The sequence below is a fragment of the Tupaia chinensis genome, unplaced genomic scaffold, assembly GCF_000334495.1.
Source record: "Tupaia chinensis unplaced genomic scaffold, TupChi_1.0 Scaffold000354_1, whole genome shotgun sequence".
Taxonomy (NCBI): Eukaryota; Metazoa; Chordata; class Mammalia; order Scandentia; family Tupaiidae; genus Tupaia; species Tupaia belangeri.
The window spans coordinates 7009950-7026780 of NW_006159849.1; the positions used below are offsets into that span (position 1 = coordinate 7009950).

The following is a 16831-nucleotide window of genomic DNA, read 5'->3' on the forward strand; positions in this document are numbered from 1 at the left end:
CAAAAAACCCCTCCAAAAAAAAAAAAAAAAATGAAGCCACCTAGGCCTGTCATCCATACTCACATTTAAGTGTGAGAAACACAATTTAAGCAATGAGATTATACTTGACATTGATTCTTTTTATTTTAAGAATTATTTATTTAATTCCATTTGTTATCATTTTTTAATTTGACCCGAGAGAGACAGAGAGAGAGAAAAAGTGAAAAGGAGAAAGCAAGCCACCAGATCCAGGACTCGAACCACAGTTGGCCATGTGGGAATCCAGTGCCTTTAACCACCATGCCACCTGCCAGCCCTGGCATTTGATTCTAATGTACCTAGTTTGGTTTGTTTTTTTTGTTATTGTTGTTGTTTTTGGAGAGATTTTTGCTATAGGGCTTGTGTGTTCACCGGAGAGACAGAAAGTAAGAAATCACCCCCCAGGAGGGATGGCCACACTGCAATCCCTTCTCCATTCTCCTCTTGGGATTTGGGGCACACTCGGACTCCCAGCGTGAGTTTCAAGCCACCAGGTCTGGGACTCGAACGGCGGTCCACTATGTGGGAGTCCAGCACCTTAACCACTACACCACTTGCTGGCTCCTGTACTAGTTTTGATCTTTAACTTATAGGTACATTTTCAGTGTATGAAAGGGTTACTACTGAAGATTATTAAGCTGAACCGTAATTTAGAAACTAGAATAAGTCCCAGTTGTTCTCCCCAGAGACCTCACTACCATCTCCCTCCCAAATCATCTTAGCCGGGGGTACTCAGCCAGGCACCTCCATTTCTTGGCCCACTGGGGCTCTGCCCCACTTATCTACCCCTAATCTGTTTACGTTCCTATTAACTCAGGGCGAGGTATTGACCTGTATGGCAAAGACCAGTAGCTTCTGTAACATTTTCCAATTATTTAAGTCAGCGCTTGTAATTAGTTTAATGTTGGCCTTGCCATGTATGAGAAACCTTCCTGTCACTCTGCACCTCTTTGAAGCTAGCAAGCACACTAGAAATCAATGTTGCTTGTGGTTTTCCAGTAGATCTGCACAGTTATAATTACAATAGACATCTGTGAAAGCAAAACTGCCTTTCTAATCTGTTCTTACATAATTTTTCTCCAGCAGCTTCTGCAAACTTAATAGTGATTTGAATTTTGAGTAAATGATATCAGTTATATGATAAGGGTAATCATTGTAACCCTGTGCAGTTTGTTTTCTTAATTTTTTACTATAGGGCTCATGCATTTGCCAGAAAGACAGAGAGAGAAATAGAGAGGAAAAGTGAGAAATCACACCCCCACCCAGGTGGGGAAGGGGTGGAAAAAGGATGGCCATGAAGCAATCCCTCTCCTCTTGGAATATTGGGCACGTACACACATGCACCCAGCATGATCTGCAAGCTGCTGAGTCCAGGACTTGAACCAGTCAGTCAGCCATGTGGAATTCAGCCACCTCAACTGTCAAACCACCTGCTGGCCCTAACCCTGTGCATTTTTAGCACATTGACATGGTATGTACCTGAGTAAAATCTGAAATCTAAGACACAAGTTCTATCTAAAGATTCCTGGTCAGTAATAAAGGCTTGGCCCAGCCATGATGGCACGCTAAGATGATGTGCTCCGCTGACAGAGACCACCTGGGAGGCCTGGGTTTGATTCCTAGTACAACCTAAAGGCCAGATAGAGTGGTACCACAAATTTGGTGGCTTAAGTAATAGACATTGATTGTCTCACAACTCTGAAGGCTGAAGTCCCTATCAGAGTGTCAGCAGGTGGGCTCCCGCTGAAGACTGTAAAGGGAGCATGTGTCCAACCTCCCTCCCCTGGCTCCTGGCGGGGTGTTGACAATCTTTGCATGACTCGGCTTGGAGACCATTGCCTTTATCTTTATCCAGCGTTCTCTGTGTGTGTGTGTCTTTGTGTGCAGATTTCCCCTCTTTATAAGGTCAGCAGTCATACTGGAGTAGCACTCATCTTACGCCACGTCTATGTTACCCTAAATTCTGCCTGCAATGAGCCTATTCTCAAGTACGATCACATTCTGAGGTACTGGGAGCTAGGGATTCCACATATAAATATACCACAATCAAGCTAGTTAACATAGATGTCACCTTATGTGATTCGTGTGAAGACACTTAAGATCAACTCTTATAGCAAATCTCAAGTATGCAATATGGTATTATGAACAACAGTGGCAATATTGTATATTATACCTCCTGGATTTATTCACGTTGCATAACTGATTGTGCCCTTTGACCAGCATATTCCCATATGCCTTCCCACCCAGCACATGGGAATCGCTGCTCTAGTCTCTGCGTTTATGAGTTTAACTTTTTTAGATTCCAATTATGAGGAAGCTTCAAAGAGTTCCTAGAGGGGCTGGCAGATGGCATGCTGGTTAAGGGCACTGGATTCCCACATGGCCAACTGCAGTTCAAGTCCCAGACCTGGTGACTTACTTTCTCGCTTTCCCTTTCTCTCTCTCTCTCTCTCTCTCTCTGGTTAAATTAAAAAAATAATAATAATAACAAATTAAATAAATAAAAATAATTCTAAAAAATGTTTTTAAAAGTTCATAGAAGTACATATTATGAAAAAATTATATATGAATTTCAAAAATTTTTGCACCAAAGAACCAGCAGTTGGCGTAATGGCTATGTCACTGGACTCCCATGTAGTCGACTGCTGTTCGAGTCCCGGACCTGGTGACTTAAACACACACCGGGCGCATATGCATGCATGCCCAAGATCCCCAGAGGAGAATGGAGGAGAAGGGACTGCAGCATGGCCATCCCCCCTGGGGGGTGACTTCTTGCTTTCTGTCTCTCTCTCTCTGTCTTTCTGGCAGGCACACATGCCATATTGCGAAAAACTCTCAAAAAAAAAAAAAAAGAAATTTTTTTCACCAAGATAAGTTCATACCTAACTTTATTTTTTTCTGTGAACTTTCTTAAATGCCCTTACATAATGAAATCAGGCAATATTTGCTTTTGTGTGACTAGTTTACTTCATTTAGCATGATTTCCACAGATTCACCCATGTTGTCACAAATTTCAGAATATCCTTTTATAAGGCTGAATGATATTCCATTGTATGTATGTGTGTATACACACACCAGTTTTTCTCTATCAATTTATCAACAGACACAGGTTGTTGGCCCATCTTTGAAGGCTCCCTAAGTTATTGACCTGACCATGTCTGAACCACTTCCCAGGTGACTTTCTGCTTTTAGCACAGTGCTGGGAATGAAGCAGGCATTCAACATACCTTTGAGTGAGTGAAAGTTTTGTAAGTAGAAAAGCACAAACTGGTTTTTGTTTGTTTGTTTCTTTTTTGTTTTGGAGAGATTTTTTGTTGTAGGATACATGTGCTCACTTTTAAGACAGAGAGAGCTGGAGAGAGAGAAAGTGAGAAATGATCCCCTCGCCCAGGGAGTGGATGGCCATGCCAACAATCCTTTCTCCTCCATTCTCCTCTCAGGAACTTGGACTCCCCCATACTCCTCTCTGGAACTCGGACACACACACACACACACACACACACACACACACACGTGTCCTCTGTGGATTTCAAGCTGCTGGGTCTAAGACTCGAACTGCAGTCAGGCATATGGGAGTATAGCACCTTAACCACTACGCCACCTGCTAGTCCCAGCACATAATGATTCTTATGCTAATAGTTCAATATTGAAGAAAAAATTCGAAGATCCTAAGTATATAGTTCCATGATTTTTTTTAAATTTAACTTTATTATTACTATTTTAATTTGAACAGAGTGAGACAGAGGACAAAGAGGGAAAGTGAGAAAGCAAGCTGCCAGGTCCAGGACTCTAACTATAGTCAGCCATGTGGGAATCCAGCACCTTTAACCACCATACCACCTGCCACCCCTCTTCCATGCATTTTGACACATATGTATCCAAATAACCATCACACAAATCAAGATAAAAAGCATTTTGGGGTCCAGCAGATGGCGTATTGGTTAAAATGCTGGACTTCTGGGGCTGCCAGGTGGTATGGTAGTTGAGGGCACTGGACTCCCACATGGCCAGCCACATTTCAAGTCCCAGACCTGGTGGCTTGCTTTCTCACTTTCCCTCTTTCTCTCTCCACCTATCTCTGATAAAACTGGAAAATAATAATAACAAATAAAGTTAAATAAAATAATTCTTAGAAAAAATGGTGGACTCTCACATGGCTTACCTTGGTCTGAGTCCCAGTCCTAGGAGCTTGAAACTCCCACTGGGAGCGTGTGTGTGCATGATCAAAATCCCAGGAGGAGAATGGAAGAGAAAGGATTGTGGCATGTTCATCCCCCTAGGGGATGATTTCTCACTTACCCTCTCTATGTGTCTCTCTGTCTCTGTCTCTGTCTCTGTCTCTCTCTCTCCAGTGAGCACGTGAGCCTTATTGCAAAAACCTTTTTAAAAAAAAAAAAAAAAAGCATTCTCCAACCCCACCAGAAAATTCCCTTCTGCCCCTCAGTAGTCATGATCCCCAGATCATGGAGATATTCTTTGCTTTTTGTGAGAAGTTTTAGTTTTACCTTTTTTTTTTTTTTTTTTTTTATCACCCCCCAGGGGGGATGGTCACGCCACAATCCCTTCTCCTCCATTCTCCTCTCGGGATCTTGGGCACGCACGCACACGCGCCCAGCGTGAGATTTAAGCCACCGGGTCCGGGACACGAACCGCGGTCGACTACGTGGGAGTCCAGCGACATAGCCATTACGCTAACTGCTGGTTCCCCAGAAGTTTTAGTTTTACCTTTTACATTTAGTCAATGATTTATATCAAGTTAACATTTGTGTATGTTAAGGGATGGGACTATCAGGGGTTTCTTTTGTTTCCTTTTAATATCTATTCCTTCTCCTTTTGATTAAATCAGATCATCAAGACATCTATGGTTAGAGAAGTTAACCCTAATATTCATATGTCCAAAACTAATAGCAATAGACCTACCTACAGAGTTGTCTTTATGATTAAATGAAACCATGTGTGATGTAATTATCACAGTAAAAATAAACATCACAGACAATGATGACTATGAGCTTTAAATGCAGGGGGACGGGGTGTGTGTCAGGGTCTAATTTTGGAAAGAGAAATAAACCTTGCAGAGATCCATGAAGCAATGGATCCTTGAGCTTGGCCACGGATTCCTTTTCAAAGAGGTTTCTCCCTCTAGCCACCACACACATGGACACACACTCCCCTCACAGTCAGGGAAGGGCTTCTGCTTGTTTCCGAGGCTGCTGGTGACAAGAGCTCAGTTGTCCCCAGCTCCCTGAGCAACCGCGGCTGCCCAGCCCAGAATAGACATGGAACATGCTGTTTGGTTCTCTTTTTGCCTTTGGGTTCAATGTGTTGCTTTTCGTGTTATCTGCAGCAGGCTTCTTGCCTGAGGCTTTCACTTACTCTGGGAAGAAAGGCAAGTTAAGCTCAAGCACAGAGGCCATGTGGCAGCCATCAGTCCGTACCAAAGAGAGCCTGCTGCTCTGCTTGCCTTTGTTAGAATCAGGCAATCTCCTAGTTTAAAAATAGTGAAAGTACAAGAGTGGGTGAGCCACAGCCATGCTCATGGCTTAAAAGGAGAAAGGCAGAACCCAGCAGGTCTCTCTGTAAGCCGCCCATGTAGCAGGGTAGATGGGTGGGGAGCTAAGCAGTCTGACACAGTGACCAGGATCAAGGACGTCCCACTCCCCTGGATCTGTGTTGAGGAGTCCTATAGATTTGTACACACGCTCAGCTGAGGAGCTCAGTGTGATAGAAGTGCTCCATCCTGGCAGAGGCATGAAATGAGCGCATGTAGACACTACCCAGGTTGCATACAGGCACTTCCTGTGATTTTGATAACAGTTTGTCCATCTAAGGTTCCATCCCCAGTGTAATCGTGTTAGGAAGTGGTGAAACCTGGAAGAGGTGAGACCCAGTGGGCAGTGTTTGGGTCACAGAGGTATCACCCTCAGGAATGGATTAATACTGGAGACCGGTTCTAGCTCTCATGAGAAGGAGTTCATTTCAGTCGAGCAGGTTATCATGAAACAAATATGGCCGCCTCCAGGTCTCTCTCTCCACACGTGCCCACCATCCCTCTTCATGTCAGCGATGCTGTGATGTAGTGCCAGAGGTTGCTCTGATGTTGGCCCCATGCCTTTGGGCTTTCCAGACACCAAATCATAAGCCAACTAAACTTCCATTCTTTATAAATTGCCCAGTCTTCGGTATTTCTGCTAGCAGACTAAGACCAAGTTCTAGTTGCCAGTGCTTGAGAATTTCCAGTCCCTGTAGTAAGAAACCTCCACCCACCACCCACCAACTAAAGGTGAGTTTTCCAAGTGGGGTATGTGATGTATGTTTGACCATCGCTTCAGAAGTGCCTGGGTCATGCTAGAATGGGCCTGCCCCTCAGTACAATGTGGCTCTTGGAATGAACAAGTTGTACCCATTGAGGGAGGCCAAGCTGTATTTGTGGATTTTCTTTACAAGTAGTTTTTCTGTCTACATTTGTTATCCAGTTAATGTTCTGGTAGCTAAATTAAGAATAGCAGAAAAGGAATTTTTTCCAAGGTCTTGTAATAAATCTGTCTGTGCAAACAGACCTCAGCAAAGCCCCCCGGGAACAGGCAGTCCCTAAGGTAAATATCATGGTGAGCCTCCTGTTTACTTATCCAGAAAAGCTGTGCCTTCTCTTGCCCTTTCTTTCACTCACATGATCGACTCGGTGCTTCCATGGCCCTGCGAAGAGGCTGGGCAGGAACTGTCATTCCCATTCACAGATGAGGAGCCAGATGCTCAGCATCATGACGTGTGCAGCATTATAACCAATAATCAGAGAAGGGGAATTTGCACTAAGGCCTCTGCTCTTCATCCAGGCACTCTCTAGGTCCCAGGCCTGCCTCCCAAAAGCAGTCGCTTTCTGAAAGGCAAAAACCTCCTAACAAGAAACAGCCTAAAATGTGGCATGACTTTAAAAAAAAATACACACAGAGAGGGACCAGCAGTTAGCGTTATGACTATGTCACTGGACTCCCATGTAGTCGACCGCGGTTCTAGTCCTGGACCTGGTGGCTTAAATTCATGCTGGGCGCGTGTGCGTGCGTGCCCAAGATCCTGAGAGGAGAATGGAGGAGAAAGAATTGCGGTGCGGCCATCCCCCCTGGGGGGTGATTTCTCGCTTTCTGTCTCTCTGTCTCTCTCTGTCTTTCTGGCGAGCACATGTGCCCTGTAGCAAAAACCTCTCCAAAAAGAAATACACACAGAGGAGAGAGATTCCATTTCAGCTTGATGTCAAGGACCTTTTTCTTTGTGTGGTCCAGCAATCATGACTTTGAACCTAGAAGGGAACTGTAACCCTAACTTGCTGTTGGCCAGGCAGTAAATAGTATGTACATAAACATAATCATATGAATTCTATGTACTGATTTTATAATTTTAGAGCCAGTCTATGGACAAAGCAGGAAAAATTTGGTTGTAGCTGCAGGAAAGAATATGAATGTGAACAGCCATGACAAAGTAGAGAGGAACTTTTTTTTAAAGAGCATCTAATACCAAGTGAGAGGGGAAAGCAGGGACAAAGATGAAATAGTGTACAAAGTTAAAGAATGTATGGTGTGGGCATCAGCAGGTGGTGTGGTGGTTTAGGTGGACTCCTATATGGCTGACCACGGTTCAAGTCCTGGTGCCTTGCTTTCTCATTTTTCCTCTCTCTCTCTCTCTCTCTCTCTCTCTCTGGTGAGTCTTTTTTAAAAAGAGCAAATTTTAAATAATAATAAATAAAGTGAAATAAATAATTCTTTTTTAAAAAATATATGCTGTATGATCGATGGAGTAAAACAGGTTGTTGGCCAGTAGTGGTGGCACTGCAGTGACTCAGCACTCCACAATGCTGAAGCCACTGGCGAAGGTCTTGGGCTTGTATCCTGCGGGCTCCCTGCAGTCTTTCCTCACACATGTATGTGACTGGGATCCTGGCCAGCTGAGGCTAGAGGTGGCTTGTGATGGGGAATCCTATTGGGGGACCTAATATCTCCATCCGTGCAAAAAAATCAATAAACTTTATAAAAGTTTACTACGTATACAGGACCAGCAGGTGGCGCAGTGATTAAGGTGCTGGACTCCCACATGGCCGACCACATTCGAGTCCCAAACCTGGCCTCTTGCTTTCTCACTCACCCGAGGCCCAAACCTGGCCTCTTGCTTTCTCACTCACCTTCCCTCCCCGCTTGCTTTCACTCTCACTTGCTCTCTCTGTCTCTGATGAGCACACATCCTCTATAGCAAATTAAATAGATAATTCTTTAAAAAAAGAAAAAGTTTACAAGTATGTTATTCAGTCACAAAATAAAATATAAATAGCAAATATTAGGAGAAGAAAAATGTCCTTCATAACGAATTGATAGATGCCACCTTAGGTTGAGAATATATTTTATTCCCTGACTCATCAAAAGATATGAAGGAAATCGCCAGAAGAGCTAAAGGGAAATCCGAAAAGGAGCTTTTGCTGGGGAAATGAACGGAGGTGGGGATGGGGCAGGAAGTTGCTGCTTTTCATTGTAAATCTCTGTATCATGTACGATATTACGATGGTGTTGATTTGATTTTAAAAATTGAGACAGTGAGAGGATGACTTTTAAAAGACAGAAATGCTGTGCCTAGTACCATATGTTCTTTGAACAAATGCCCCCATGAGAATTAGCTGTAAAACACTCATTAGGTCTGCAAACAGCAATCAGACTGTTCCAGGCTATAAAATGATCCGCGACTGCTTTCAACAGCCCAGCCAAACTAATGCTTGCCAGTGAAGCCAAGCTAATGCTGCTGGTAACTGAAAGAAACATTTTTGTAAATGACAGAGAGGCCTGACCTCAGACGCTCTTGGAGAGTGAGAATGTGAAGGCCCTCCTGCGGTACTGCATTTACCTGGGAGGCTTGTGAACTTGTGTGGACATAGGGTAGGGGACTGGAGTTGGGGGACACAGCACAGAACAGGGAAGGGTGTTGGCAGTTTCTGTGCTTTTGCAAGGGAAGAACAGAACTGAGTAGATTAACAGTTTCCTGTGTGGCTTGTTGTAAATTAGGTGTAATCAGGCCTGCAGACAGTCTGAATTCAGGGAATTGTGGCAAAACTTGATGGTGCAGAACAAGGCAGGCAGCCAGACTCTTAAACCCGGTCACGTAATGTTGCTTCTAGAAATGTTTTCCCAAGCTGCAAGTCCAAGGAACGGTGTGCACTCTGACCCCACTGCTGGATTTTGAGGGCATTTCTCCCAAGAGATATCCTCATTTGTAAGTGGCCTCTAAAGGAACCTGGGAAATTCTCAGCCGGAGAAATTAGAACTAATTCTAAATAGGCTGGTACCCAGGAAAGCAATAGTATGTTAAGAAAACAGGGCCATAGGAAAAACGTTGCCCAGTGTCAGATTGAAGAGAAATAAACTTAAAATTAATCTGCGGCAAAGATATTTAAGTGAAAATCCTTTTTAGAACATTTCTTCCTTATTATAAATATTTGAAGCCTCTTTAAGGGAGGTAAAATTTGCTATAAAATGATTTATTGGGACCAGCAGTTAGCGTAATGCCTATGTCGCTGGACTCCCATGTAGTCGACCGCAGTTCGCGTCCCAGACCCGGTGGCTTAAAACTCACGCTGGGCACGTGTGCGTGCATGCCCAAGATCCTGAGAGGAGAATGGAGGAGAAGGGATTGCGACATGGCCATCCCCCCTGGGGGGTGATTTCTCGCTTACTCTCTCTGTCTCTCTGTCTGAGGAGCGCACACGCCCTATAGCAAAAACCTCTAAATAAATAAATAATGATTTATTTAAATTGGATGGCCTATTGTTTTTTCCTTACTCTCTTAATAAGTACATTTCATTAATATTTTTAAGTAACGTACACATGCATATTCATGCATATAGTATAAAGATTCCTGAGCCCAAATAACACTTTGTGTTCTCTGTGAAGCATTTCTTGATTAGAAAGATACTTTATCCTCAGTAATGCATGTGACCTTTACTAATCTCTCTTTGCTAAAAATAACAATGAAAAACTGAATTATTTTTAGTGTCAGTTTCAGCTGAGGCTGAAGGTGTGCGACTGTAGCACCTGCAAAGGATGTGGTCAAAACCAGTTCCGCAACCCTTACCTGATCACCTACCTCCGGGCTTTAAAAGAGACTAGAGAGACCAAAAGAAGTTTGCAGTTAGAATGTGATCTTTGTTTTATTTTAAATAATGATTTATCTCAGGACCAGCAGTTGGCGTAATGGCTATGTCTCTGGACTCCCATGTAGCTGACCACAGTTCGAGTCCCAGACCCAGTGGTTTAAACTCAAGCCAGGCGCATGTGCGTGCGTGCCCAAGATCCTGAGAGGAGAATGGAGGAGAAGGGATTGTGGCCATTCCCCAGGGGGTGATTTCTCGCTGTCTGTCTCTCTGTGTCTTTCTGGCGAGCACACGCACCGTATAGCAAAAACTTCTCAAAAAAAAAAAAGAGTTATTTATCTAATTTTATTTATCATTATTTTTCTAAGTTTGCTACTGGCCATGTGCACTTACCAGAGAGAGACAGAGAAAGAGACGGAAAGTGAGACAGTAAGTGACCAGGTTCAGGACTCAAATCGTGGTCCACCATGTGGAAGTCCAGCTCCTTAATCACCATGCCGTTTGGGGAGGGCCACTGGTAAATAGAAGTGTCTGTCCCAGCCCAGCAAAAGGGTTTCAGTGGGACACTTTGCAGGGCTTGATACGTGTCCTGTGGGGTATCTGACTCTCACCGGAGACCCTCAAAACTGAGGGCAGAGTAAGGAGACCTTTCTGTTTGGAGCTGGCCTCAGGCCCTCACTCACTTCCTCTTTTCTGTGCTTTCATTTTCTCTTTTGCATTTTGACCAATACAAGGGGACTTCAAAAGGTTCGTGGAAAAAATGGAATTAAAATACAAATTTATTTCAGTGCAAATATTTTTTCAATACATGCATAGTTTTTCAATGATACACATTTTCAATGAATTCTTTGACTCCTTCATATAATATACATTTTAAGCATTTATCTCATGGTCTACCTTCCTTAACCCTCTGTAAGCCGCATGAGGCAGAGCAGGTTGTTTATTTTCTCTCTGCTCTAGCCTCGCTCCTGGAATACAGTGTGCGTCGATGGATGCTGGATAAATATATATGACAGATCATATGCAGTGCATAGCTATTCATTATCACCAGTCACTCCAACAGCATGACTTGTTTGGGGTTCTCATTTTACAAATGGGAAAATGGAGCTGAGAGGCTTAAGACATTTATCTGGTCTCACACAACAAAGTGGAAGAGCCAGAATTCAAAGCCAAATCCGTCTGAGTCCAAAGGCCGCGCTCTGCTTGTTGAGGCTTTATCCGCTTCGGTTTCAGTTTCCCTAAGATGTACTGTCATCCTTTCTGGAGTGGTAGATAGCATCTAATCTAAGGCTCTTAGGAAGTGGCATGTACTTTGGTCTCACTCAGTGCAGACTGCCTCCTGAGGATAACAAAGTTTCATTAATGGCTTATACAGCTTGTTTTCAATGCCCAGACAGTAAGACGATTCAGAATGCAGGGCATGGTACTTCACTGTATAAACGGCTGATTGTTTATATAGGGCTATGTATTGAGGTGTTGGAAACGTCATGGTGTATTTAAAATATGTCATGACTTTTCCAACAACCTAATATTTTACCAAGTTCTTTAATATATAATTTTGTTTAAATATTAAACTGTTGGAAGCTTAAAAAGCTTTATCCTTTTTGTTAAATATTAATATCCACTAATTCTTTCTTTCTTCCTTCTTTTTTTTTTTTTGATTTTTGAGAGAGAGAGAGATTTTTTACTATAGGGTACATAAGCTTGCCAGAGACAGAGAAACAGAAAACAAGAACTTACCCCTTACCTCCCAGGAAGATGGCCATACTGCAATCCCTTCTCCATTCTCTTTTCAGGATTTTGGACACACATGCACATGCACCTAGTGTGAGTTTCAAGCTACCAGGTTGGGACTCAAACCATGGTTGACCATGTGAGAGTCCATTGCCTTAACTACTATGCCACCTGCTAGCCCCCACTATTATTCTTTAGCTTTGCAAAACATTTGCTTCCTTGCTTTTCCCAAAATCTGTTTATATAGTTACTCTTCAAAAAATAAATAAATAAATAAAATAAAGATTTCCACAACTCACAGCAAGCATAATATACTTTTGTTGTTGTTGTTGTTGTTGATGATCTTATGATTAATTTGCCAGCTCCTAGGCACATTTGCCTGAGCTCCCTTGGTTCTGCCATGGCAAATTCCTAAAATTTCAGCAGAGGGGACTGTAGAAAAGGTAGGTAATCAAAATCAGTTCAGAGCCTACCTCTGTTCAACTACCGTGGAACCCTCGGCAAGTCACTGAGTCCTCCTGGGCTTCCCCCTCAAAGTAAAGATGTGGGGGGACAACGTACTGAGAAATTGCTCGAATGAGTGAAAGGGCCTGGGGTGAGGCAGAAGAGCGTGGCCAGGAACTGGGAGTGATGCAGAGGACATAGAGGACATGCCCTGTTAAAGGAGGCAGCGGCTGCAGTCTCATCGCTACTGAGAGCTGGGGCTTAGGACGGGCAGCTCTTCTGGTTTCTCAAAAGAAGCTGTGGAAAACTAGGTTTTTGTGGGAATTTCCTGTTTCTTAGTTTGACAATAATTAAAAAACTCTTCTTCAAAATACATTTCTTCCAGCCAGACGGGGTTTGTGGGCCAGGAGGGTATAACCTCTGGGCTGGATGTCTTCCAGCGTGAAGGTCTCAGCACTGCCCTGGGACATCACCCATGGTCCCTAGGGTTCCATGGGCCTGTACTCATGGCCCCTTCACCTCAGGGCTTGAAACCTCCGAACCCAACTCGTGTTGTCAGGACAGCTGTCATTTTTTCTCTCTATTATAAAAAAAGGAAATGTAGAGGCCAACAGGCGCCATGGTGTTCAGGCACTGGACTGCCACATGGCTGACCAAGGTTTGAGTTCTGGATGTGGTGGCTTGAAACACGCAGAGCACGTGTGTGTGTGCCCAAAATCCCAAGAGGAGAATGCAGAAGAAGGGATAGTGGCATGGTCTCACCCCATTTCTCACCTTCCCTTTCATTGTCTCTCCAGAAAGCACATACACCCTGTGTCAGAAACCTTCAAATAAATTAACAAAAAAAAATTTTTTTTAAGAAATGTATTTGAATAGCTAGCGGGTAGATCATGGATTTATCCAAACAGTGTACATGACCTAAAACATATATTGCATAAAATTTCCTGAGAATTCCAATACTGTGGATCAGGAGATCAATGTTAGAATCATGACCCTACATACCTCTTGAGCCCCTTTTTGTTTGTTTGTTTTAAATATATCATAAAAGTCATCCACTTAAAGTATACAGTTCAGTGAGGGTTTTGCTTTTTTTTTTTTTATTCACACACTTATATAATTATCACCAAAATCTAATTTTGGAGCATTTTCAATATTCTAAAAAGAAACTCCACACCCATATTCGCTGTCACTCTCTATCCCCTCCCTGTCTACCTCCCCTCAACCCCCACAATCATTAATCTGCTTTCTGTCTCAACAAATTTGCCTATTCTGGAGGTTGTGCATACGTTAGATTTTGCATGCATTCAGCTGTTATGAATATCACATGTGTCTTTAAGACTGGCTTCTTTGATTTAGTCCAGTGTTTTCAAGGTTCACCCCTGTGTGGCATGGATCAGTTCTTCATTCTTTTTATTGCCAAATAATACTCCATTTTATGAATGAATTATCCATTCATCAGTTTGTGGACATTGGGGTTATTTCTACTTTTCAGCTGTTAAGAATTTTGCTGCTATGAATATTCAAGTACAAGAGTTTGTGTGGGCATGTTTTCATTTTTCTTGAGTGTATGCCTAGGAGTAGAATTGCTGGGTGTATGGTTTTGAGCAGCCTTCCCAACCTTTTCGTACCAGAGACCAGTGTCATGGAAGACGGTTTTTCCATGGACTGGGGCAGCATGGGGAGGTAGGGGAGCAGATGACTAGATTCTGACTTAAAACCTTCGACCAAATGCAGCCGTACTATTGAAATATGTCAACTCTCTTGCCACGCCAAAGCCTGCCACCAGGTGCAGCTTAATTGTTACTTGCCACTCATTGTAAGGGTTTTGATATGAGTCTGCGAGCAGCTGATTTATTCTGGTCTCTGTGCAGTCAAACCTCTCTGCTAATGTTGATCAGCTTTTGCAGCCACTCCCCAGCACTAATTCACTGCCTCAGCACCACCTCAGATCATCAGCCATTAGATTCTCATAAGGAGCTCACAGCCTAGATTCCTCACATGCACAGTACACAGTACAACACTTGTTCCTATGAGAATCAAACACTGCCATTGATCTGCAGGAAGAGCTCAGGTGGAAATTAGTGATGGGGAGTGGCTGTAAATACAGATGGAGAGTCACTCACCCACCTGCCCCTTACCTCCTGCTGTGCTGCCTGACTCCTAACAGGCCACAGACCATTGGCCTGAGTCCATGGCTCAGAGACTAGGGACCCCTGGTTTTGAAGACCTACCAATTTTCCATGGCTGTACCATTTATATTTTCATCAGCAACCTATGAGGGCTTTAAGTGTCTCAACCTCCTCTCCAACACTTGTTATTTTTTATTATAACCATCTTAGTTTATGTGAAGTTTATTGTAGTTTTATTTGCATTTTCTTGATGACTATTGATGTTGAGTATGTTGAGTATCTTTTCATCGGCTTATTAGTCATTCATATATATCCTTTGGAGAAATATCTGATCAGCCCTTTGCCCATTTTTTTACTTGGGTTATTTGCCTTTTTGTTAAGACATAAAAGTCTTGGGACCAGCAGTTAGCGTAATGGCTATATCGCTGGACTCCCATGTAGTCGACCGCGGTTCGTGTCCCAGACCCAGTGGCTTGAAACTCACGCCGGGCACGTGTGCGTGCGTGCCCAAGATCCTGAGAGGAGAATGGAAGAGAAGGGATTGCGGCGTGGCCATCCCCCCAGAGGGGGGTGATTTCTCACTTTTTATCTCTCTGTCTGTCTAGTGAGCACACGCGTCCTATAGTGAAAACCTCTGCAAAAAAAAAAAAAAAAGATATGAAAGTCTTTATGTAATCTGAACTCAGGTTTCTATGAGCCTTCTCTTTGTCCCCCAAATTTAATGAGGCTCAAAATATTCTACTTATTAAAATAGGAAATTATTCCAATATGTGTAAAGAACAGTGTAAATAACAAAGGGGTTTTTTTTAATAAAAATACCTATTTGATTTTACCAATGTTTTTAAAGAGTTTTATTTAACTTTATTTATTTATTTAAATTTGATTAGAGAGGGACAGGGGATGTATGTACTAGAGAGAGAAAGCCTCCAGGTCCAGGACTTGAAGCATGGTCAGCCACATGGGAGTCCAGTGCCCTTAACCACCATGCCACCTGCCAGCCCCAGATTTTACCAAATTTTAACCGTATCATACTGAGAAAATCTGGTATTTCTTTTATCTGTAATCATATTGTATTTTAAGTTAAAAATCATTGATAAATGTGTCTCTTAAATCCCAAAAACATTCTAATTTTTATCTTCCTAATTTTGTCTCAATCATGCCACTGACTTACTTGTGACTTCCAAAATTAAATGTAAATATTAGATTGAAAAATACTTCCAAAATGGGTTTGCTTCTAGGGAGAAGAAGTTCGGATCACAAGAGGACAGGAAAAAGAAGAGGGTTATTTTGTGCAATATTTTAGACTAGCACATGTAGTGTCATTTACAAATTAAAATGGGCCATGGATTATATTAGAGTATTATATCACTCTAAGTTGTTCATTGAACTGTATTATATAAAAGTATGTTCTTGTCCTAAGAAAATCAGACTGATGGGTTTAGGGGTAAACCTGTATGTAACTTACTCTCATCAAATGGTTCAGAAAAAATACTAGTGTTTATAGAGGAATAAACAAATGTAGTTGAATAATATCAGTTGGTGAATCTGAGTGAAGGGTATCCTAGAATTCTACTTAGTATTCTTGCCACTCTTCTGTGAGTTTTAAATTTTTCCAAATAAATATATCTGTACATAGAAATTTTAAAAAGAATGTTCTTATTCTTGGCTATATATATATGTGTGTGTGTGTATGAAAGAAAACTTAATCTTAGGAAGAAAATAAGTATAAATAGTGAGTAAAATCTCAGATAAGAAGGAAGAAAGCTTAGTTTTTTGAACTTCATCAGATAGACTATATGTTTACAACACAGCCCACAGGTCACTGGAGATTTTTTCAATTATATACTATGTGACACCAAAAAAAGGAATAAAGATCAAAAGTCATACCACAACTGCAAATTTTCTAACCATCTTGTTTCTTGCTTTGATGTTTAAGTAGATGAAGAATTTATCATTTTCACCAGGCTCGGCCAGGCAGGATTATTTTAAACTCATGAGAGGAGTGAATGGCATCTTCACAGTTGAAAAGTCAAAAGCCAGTGAAAGCCTGTTACTCTGTCCTTGTTTCTGATCCAGAAAATAGCCTGTGCAACCTTTATTGCCTCCCGATGTCTCTGAAGGCGGCAGTCCTTGGAAGCTGATGGTTCCCTTAGCCCTAGAAATCTGAGGGTTTATGATACACAGTCAACAGCTTGAAGGGAAGAGGCTATATTCACTCTACTTTGTAAAGCCCATCAGAACAGATGCTGTTTCCCATCTTGCCTAACCAATCTTAGGTTTTTGAAAAGCCAGAAGACTTTTTATTTTTTTACCGTGTCCATAATTTGGGGAAAAAAAAAAAAGTATCAAATGAAAAGTGAGGCAACTCTGATCCTTTCATTTCTGC

At 42.3% G+C, this 16831-nt stretch overlaps 1 protein-coding gene across 2 annotated transcripts in view; it reads left to right on the forward strand.

Annotated features, from left to right (window-relative positions):
- Window positions 1-16831, forward strand: part of PIP5K1B (phosphatidylinositol-4-phosphate 5-kinase type 1 beta) — a 360249-nt gene that overhangs the window by 318244 nt on the left and 25174 nt on the right. The window lies entirely within an intron of this gene.